The sequence below is a fragment of the Mus caroli genome, chromosome 13 (genome assembly GCF_900094665.2).
Source record: "Mus caroli chromosome 13, CAROLI_EIJ_v1.1, whole genome shotgun sequence".
In the NCBI taxonomy this organism is placed as follows: Eukaryota; Metazoa; Chordata; class Mammalia; order Rodentia; family Muridae; genus Mus; species Mus caroli.
The window spans coordinates 56,557,352-56,565,446 of record NC_034582.1 but is presented as its reverse complement, the minus strand read 5'-3'; the positions used below and the strand labels follow the sequence as shown (position 1 = coordinate 56,565,446).

The 8,095-nt window shown below is 39.1% G+C and overlaps 1 pseudogene; it reads left to right on the top strand.

Moving 5' to 3' along the window:
* Positions 1 to 6,315: 6,315 nt before the first annotated feature.
* LOC110307547 lies at positions 6,316 to 6,800 on the top strand (annotated as a pseudogene).
* The last annotated feature ends 1,295 nt before the right edge of the window (positions 6,801 to 8,095 follow it).

The following is an 8,095-nucleotide window of genomic DNA, read 5'->3' as shown; positions in this document are numbered from 1 at the left end:
AATGTATGGGCTCATGGAAGTCAGGAGATTGGAGTTTTGGCTGAAGTCTGACAAACAGTAGGGACAGTGGGTGCCTTACCCATCCTGTGGTTATTTCTTCAATTCAAGTATGTGTAATTTGTATAGATGTACTTAGACTAATAAAAAAAGCATCAGTACATCTAAAAAGCTTTGTTATCACCCCTTTTCTTGTGCCTGATTTTAGACTGGAGCCACTACTGTATGGAATTCCCATATTGGTTCCAAGATCTGTGGAATGAGGTTTAGTAATCTTTGAAAGGATAAATGACAGCTTTTTAAATTGTCTCTCTCAGAGGAAAAACGTGAGTCAAAAAACAGTTTTAATACCTGGAGGAATTGGAGAAATTAGTGTTGCAATTAAGGACATAAAAAAAATGAAGGGGTCAAGGTTCCTATCATATCTCCTTTTAAAACTCCATCTGGCTGGTGCAGAAGATGGATCATGAAGAATGACAATTGACTATCAAAAACTTAATTGAGTAGTGACTCCACTTCCAGCTCCTTTAACATATGTGGTGTCCTTACTTGAGTAGATGAACACATCTCTTGGTACACAGCACTCAGCTATCGATTGAACAAATATCTTTTTTTTTTTTTAGTGCTAGTCGATTATGTCCACCAGACATAATTTATTTTCCATTGGCAAGGCCAACAGTATAGCTTTACAGTTTTACCTCAAGGATATACTAATCTGGGTTATAACTTACTTAGAAGATAATTTAATCACATGTCTCTTCCACAAACTATTACATTGGAATTAATACACTATATTGATGACATTATGCTGATTAGGAATACATGAACAGAAGGCAACAATGACTTTGGACTTGTTAACACAGATGTGCATCAGAGGAATGTGAATAAATACAACTCAAATTCAACGGCCTTTTATCTCAATTAAATTCTTTTTTTTTTTTTTTTTGGAAGGTTTGGGTGTCATTTATTGACAGCAGCTTGCACTGTGTTTTCTTTCCTTGATTGCTTCCTTCAGAGCACTGACCCACAGTTCTTGGGAAGGAAGGGAGATTAAATTCTTAGTAGTTCAGCTGTATACAGCACACAGAGATATTCATTTTAAGGCTTAGGGGAATTAGAAAGCTACAGTGGACACACTGTGTGAAACCTAATCTTCCCTAATTGGAAAGCCTAGAAAAAAAGGCCCTTCTTTAATCCTATAAAATGAACAATGGTGAGAGGGTATTCAAAGCATATGAAGAATTTTGTCTTCTTTCCTTATGCCAGACCTTGGGAGTGGAAATGTTGCTGCTCAACTGAATGAATGAAATATTATGCATTTAATGAGGGCCTAGAGTATCATGGGCTTTGCAGGAGCACTGAGATTCCAAAGACAAGGTAAACATAGTTTTAGTTTTCTCTTTTAATTTTCTTGTGAGTTATTATTCCACTTGATTTTTTTCATACACTATATTTTGATCATGATTTTCCTGTTCTCCGTTTTTTCTCAGACCTTCTTTACTTTGTTACCTATCCAATTTCATGATCTATTTCTCTCAAAAATAAAAATAAAACAAAATCAAAACAACCAAATCAAAACCCCAAGACCAAACCAAACAAATTGTCAAAATAAAATACAATAAACAGCCCACATCTCAAAAAAAAAAGAAAGAAAGAAAGGAAGGAAGGAAGGAAGGAAGGAAGGAAGGAAGAAAGGAAGGAAGGAAGGAAGGAAGAAAGAAAAACGAAAAAAAAAACCCTCTTGGAGTTAATTTTTTTTCCTGTATAATTCTTGATTTTTTTATAAGCACCCAGATTGGGATTTTTTTCTATGACTTTGTTAAAAATACTACCTGTGCCTTTGATCTAAGATTCTTCTCCTTCCTCTAATAGGAAATATTCATAGGTTATGCCCTTTTATAGTGTCTCAGATTTCCTCAATGTTTGTGTTTGGATTTTAAAATGTTAATACTGTCTTTGACTGAGCTGCTTTTTCTTAAGATAAGAAGTTCTTTAGTGCCTTGTCTGTTAGTGAGGATGAAGTCTCAGGTTTTTATTTGATATACTTAGCTTTTCATTTCAAGTTTTGAAGATACTTTTCAGTAAATCTATTTCTTTGCTTAATTCTAATTAAATGTCTCGAATTGTTTTAATCATTTCATTGAACTCTGCATGTTTTCATGGTCTTTAAGCATCATGATGTCTTATTTATTAACTGTTGATCCTAATGCCTATGCTATTGATGTTCTGTTCAAGAAGTTGTCTCCTGTGCAAATGTATTCAAGGCTATTCCCCACTTTCTCTTCTATCAGATTTAGTTTCTCCAGTTTTATATTGAGGTCTTTGATCCATTTAGAAATGAGATTTTTTTTTGCAGCATGCTAAATATGAATCTGTTTCCATTCATCTACATACCACCATCCTGTTTGACCAGCTACATTTGTAAAATTACTGTCTTTTTCCAGTGATTTTTGATTTCTGGGTGATAAAAAATAAGTTGTCCGTATTGTGTGGATTTATGTTTGGGTTCCCAAATTTATTCCATTGATCAACTTGTCTAATTTTATGCCAATACTCTGGGGTTTTAATTATTATAACTCTATAGTGCCACTTAGAATTAGGAATGGGAAGACGTTCTTTTATTATGCAAGATTATTTTAGCTATCCTTTTTTCCCCATATGAACTTGATGATTGTCATTTCAAAGTTTCTAAAGATTTTTTTTTTTTTTGAATTTTGGTGGGGATTGCATTGAATCTGTAGAATGTTTTTGGTAGGATGCTAATTTATACTGTTAACCCTACCAATCTATGAGCATTAGAGATGTTTCCATCTTCTTTTATCGACTTCAGTTTCTTTCTCCACACACTTGAAATTTTATTCATACAAGACTTTCATTTGCTTTGTTACAGATACTACAATATATTTTATATTGTTTGAGACTAGTGTAAAAGGTGTTTCCATAATTTCTTTTTCAGTCCATTTGCCATTTGCATATAGAACTGGTACTGACTTTTTGTGTTGGGCTTGTGTCCAGCTACTTTGGTGAAAGTGAAATCAGCTGTAGGAATTCTCCAGTGGAATTCTTAGGGTCACTTAAGTCTTGATGATTCTCCAGATTTCTTCAATCTTTGTCCCTTTTTATTTCTAGTTTCCATTCATTTTTCACTTGTTCAAGGTTTATTTGGTGCTTTGATTAGTGTGACACTTGGGTAGTTGGTTGCATCATCCATATACAGATTTTTACTTTTTGTATATTGTTGAAATGTACACTACAGACACATGTATTACACAAGAATATCCTTTAGAAGAGTTATGCACCAGATAAGCATAATGGATTTACACACTAAAGCCAGGCTATAATTAGCTGGAACTTCGTTAGCCTAAACATTTTTGGTGAGGTTGAGCAACACAGTGACACAGCATGCTCACAGGAACCCCATGAAAGAAGGAAAAAGAATGCCAGATGAGTGGTGTACATAAAATCTTCACCAAAACTGTAGAAGAAAACTTCCTAAAACACTCCCAACAAAGATATTATATACTGACTAGATATATAAGCACACAGACCACCAATAGATAGGACTAGAAGGGAAAATAAATATTTTATATAATCGTTAAAATGTTGAATATACAGAAAATAAATCACAAATTTGAACAAACACATCAGAATAACATGTGAGTTCTCAATGGTAGATTTAAAAGACACAAGCTTCCAAGTTTCAAGTGTTCAGAGGTGCCAACCAAGACTAATGAAGTCAGCAAAATAAAATGACAGAGTTGAAATGTAGGTCTCAGAAGCAAGCTTGAGGCAGCCCATCATCAGGTTAGACAAAAGTCTAGCCTAGGACCTATCTATGAAATGTTAATGCGCTAAACTCAAGTTGTTCTTAATGAACTGACAAATAAACCCCAACCTTATACTGAAAAGTTACTGTCTAATGAAATGGCAAAAATAATAGTATCTTTGGGAATGGACTGTAGAATCACACTTCTGTGCTCCCAAAACTTGAGTTATTTTGCCTGTGTCTTCATACTTATCTACAAGACGGTATGATACCATGTATTGCCACTCAACTTTCTATTTGTAGCTGGGCCCACAAAGGACTTGTATGTCATCCATAGGAAAAGATCACAAGGATATGTTGAATCTTCCTCAGTGCCATCACCCAGCTTTCCATAGATGAATGACTTCATAGCAGATGTAGGTCAAGATTGCATGCTTGCAAAGTGTCTTCGTAGGAAAAGACTCTCCAGTGAAACTAGTACCATATCTGCATAATTCTCCCTGCCTTGGTTTAATGTCCATTTATTTCAGCATGATACTACAAGGAATGTTGATGTGATAAACCATGTATATTCATGGGAGAAGTCTTATGTGGACATCTTAAATGGCTAGCACTCAACAATTAATGTGGTGTTTTGTTGCCTAAGCTTCAACTTCCGTGTTAAGGAAGACCTTATTGGCCCTTACAGGTAAAATGCCTCCTTGTGGCTAGGGTTTTTGCGTTGTGGTGTTTCTTCCAAGGCAAGAAAAAGCTCCTGACACTTGGTCAGTGCTTTAGAAGGTGGAGGATATATTTTGTGACTTCTTCATAAACAAATATTATACAGAGGGCATAACTATGCTGAGTAATTTTTCTCTGTGTGATGTTTAACAAACAGAGGACATTTTATTGATATGGATATGAAAATATGTTTGTATGGAAGGTAGAGATGTGACAGAGAATGAGGATATAAGTCTATATCATGTCATCAGAGGGAAGTTGGGAAGATGTAACTCAGGAGGGGTGGATTGTTTTGGCCCAAGGCTTCTTTCAATTCCTGTTGATTCTTTCCTCCTGATAATATCTTAGTGCTCAGAGAGTAACTGACACAAAGTCCAGAATCATTGGTCACTGGGACACAGAGTAATGGACACGGGTCTTTCCATGCTAGGGTTCATTGTAATTGCCTCATGCAAGATGGTTTCTTCATATATCCTGACCATTTTGTCCTTACAGCTAACATTTTCTACCAAAGGAAGAACTTAGTGGCATGTATTAGAGCTTGAAGTGTGGGTCTATTCATTTAGGAGAGAGCTAAATAAAGCACAGATGCCACTAGAGATTAGCAAGTCAATTGAAACTACCATGTGAAGTCAGTATTCTACTAAGGCAAATGCTGTGTATGATTTACTGTTTAAAAAATAGTGGAAAAGATGAGGAAGGGCTTCCTGTCATTCCTTCCAGCTCAGCATCAGTAGCTCTTAATTTATGATTATCTTTAAAAGGTAAGTGTGTTGATAGGATTTATCTGGCCTACCTCATATTACAGAATTGTGCTAAGTTGATTGTAGACTCAGGATATAGAAACAGATATGTGAGAGGCATTCACCGATTCTTTTTTTTTTTTGATTTTTAATATTTTTATTACATATTTTCCTCAATTACATTTCCAATGCTATCCCAAAAGTCCCCCATAGCGCCCCCCACTTCCCTACCCACCCATTCCCATTCTTTTGGCCCTGGCATTCCCCTATATTGGGGCATATAAAGTTTGCAAGTCCAATGGGCCTCTCTTTCCATTGATGGCCGACTAGGCCATCTTTCGATACATATGCAGCTAGAGACAAGAGCTCCGGGGTTCTGGTTAGTACATCATGTTGTTCCAACAATAGGGTTGCAGATCCCTTTAGCTCCTTGGGTACTTTCTCTAGCTTCTCCATTGGGAGCCCTGTGATACATCCAATAGCTGACTGTGAACATCCACTCCTGTGTTTGCTAGGCCCCGGCATCGTCTCACAAGAGACAGCTATATTTGGGTCCTTTCAGCAAAATCTTGCTAGTGTATGTAATGGTGTCAGCGTTTAGAAGCTGATTATGGGATGGATCCCTGGATACGGCAGTCTCTAAATGGTCCATCCTTTCATCACAGCTACGAACTTTGTCTCTGTAACTCCTTCCCTGGGTGTTTTGTTCCCAATTCTAAGAAGGTGCACAGTGTCCACACTTTGGTCTTCATTCTTCTTGAGTTTCATGCGTTTATCAAATTGTATCTTATATCTTGGGTATCCTAAGTTTTGGGCTAATATCCACTTATCAGTGAATACATATTGTGTGAGTTCTTTTGGCATTCACCGATTCTTATGACTTCACAGTTCAGGCTTCTCTATGATATAGGATGTGGTAAAGCTTTGTGGTGTCTCAGACACTGAGAGAACTAGGTGAGTCATAGGGCTATCCAACATTTTCAATTTCTAGATGACATATAAGAAAATAAGGGGAAACATCTCCGCCCCCTGCTTGCCCTGCCTCCCCGGAGCCCTCTCGGCTCAACTGGCGTCAAGGGCAGCTGTAAAATGTCGGCTCTAGGACCTTACCAAGTAGATGCAGGCCCTTCAGTAGTGCCCACTGCACCCCCAACCTATGAAGAAACAGTGGGTGTCAACAGTTAGTACCCAACGACCCCAGCACCTATGCTGGGACCAGCCACAGTGCTCATTACAGGCCCAGATGGGAAGGGCATGAATCCACCTTCGTATTACATCCAGCCTGTGCCTGTCCCCAATGCCAACACAACTGCTGTGCAAACAGTTTATGTGCAGTAGCCTGTTTCCTTCTATGACCTCTCCGTCCAGATGTGCTGTCCTTCCTGCAGCAAGATGATCATGACCCAGCTGTCCTACATTGGTGGAGTCCTCACCTGGCTCTCCTGTGGTAGTCTGTGTCTGCTGGGATCATTGCTAGCTGCTGCTTCATCCCGTTCTGTGTAGATGCCCTACAAGATGTGGACCACTACTGCCCCAACTGCAAAGCACTTCTGGGCATCTACAAGCGCTTGTAGGACTTGGCCAGCCCGCCACTGCGGAGGTAGTAGACAATTGCTACCAGAAGTCACCTTACCCTTGCCCAGCACAGCCAGAAGAGCTTGATGTCATCTCTTCGGGGCTCCATCTTCGTGTCTTTTAGGGGGTGGAAAAGGTAGGAAAAGCAACAAGCCTCCAAGCTGCTGCTGGAGTTGTGCCCTGCACATGCGAAGACGTGGACCTTGGGTGTTGTCTCAAGGGTTTTCTACCTGCTCATGTTACCCCATTAACTGTAATTGTTACCCCATTTGCATCTCCTCCGCTGATTTGCCATTAGTGCCAGTCTCAAACCCCGAAGCCACGATTTACCTTATTTTTCACTGTTTGGCTTGATCTATTCCCATCCCTAATGACAGAGACCCTGCCTTAAAGACTGTGGTTCTGTAATTACAGACTTCTCCGGCCCTCAGAATCACTTTAATTTTATAGAGTTGGGTGTTTTGTTTTGTTTTGTTTTGTTTTGTTTTGTTTTTGTTTTGTTTTGTTTTGTTTTGTTTTTCCCAAGTGCACAGAAGGGCTGCTCACACCCACCAGACACATACAGATTAGGTCACAAGTACTAAATAAAAGGCTCACATTCCTTCCTATCTCAGCTCCTGTCCTGTGAAGGGTCTCCTTTCTCATACAGTTTCTGGGAACTCCTTTTGTTCATAAACACAGATGAAAGTTACTTGGCAGGGAGACATTTCTAGAATAACTTTTGTAATCATGACGCACCCTTCATTTCTCCATTTGCTGGTGTGTTTTTAGTTGGTTCTGTTTTAGTTTTTCACATACAGTCAACCTTGTTGGCCAGGCCAGCCTGGAGCTCCAAGGGGATCCTCAGTCTTTGCCTCTCAGACACCCAGGGCCCTAGCTATGTGCCTCTGCACCCACTGAGCTTTTTGTTCTGTTTTTCTTTGACAGAAAAACAAACAGGTAATCTCATTGACTGCCTATGTAGGTTTGGTGTAGTTTTGAAAGCCTTGTCTCTGTGGGGCCTCTTTGAGGGAGTCGGGGGACCCCTATTTGAGCTGGTGCTTCAGTGCCGAGAGATTGGCAGTGGAACTCTCTGAAGCATGATTTCAGTTTTTAGAGATGCTTATGTGGTACGGTCATCATGGTCTCCAACATCACCAGACCAGGTAGAAGGATGTCAAAGACAAATTCAGGGCTCTTTCTAGGGTGACCACTCTGCCATGTATAATATTGTCACAGTCTGGCCAGCTTTCCAGGAGGCCCTGGCTCCATCCTAAGCCTACACAGGATCTGCTGCAAATAACAGTGTATGGAG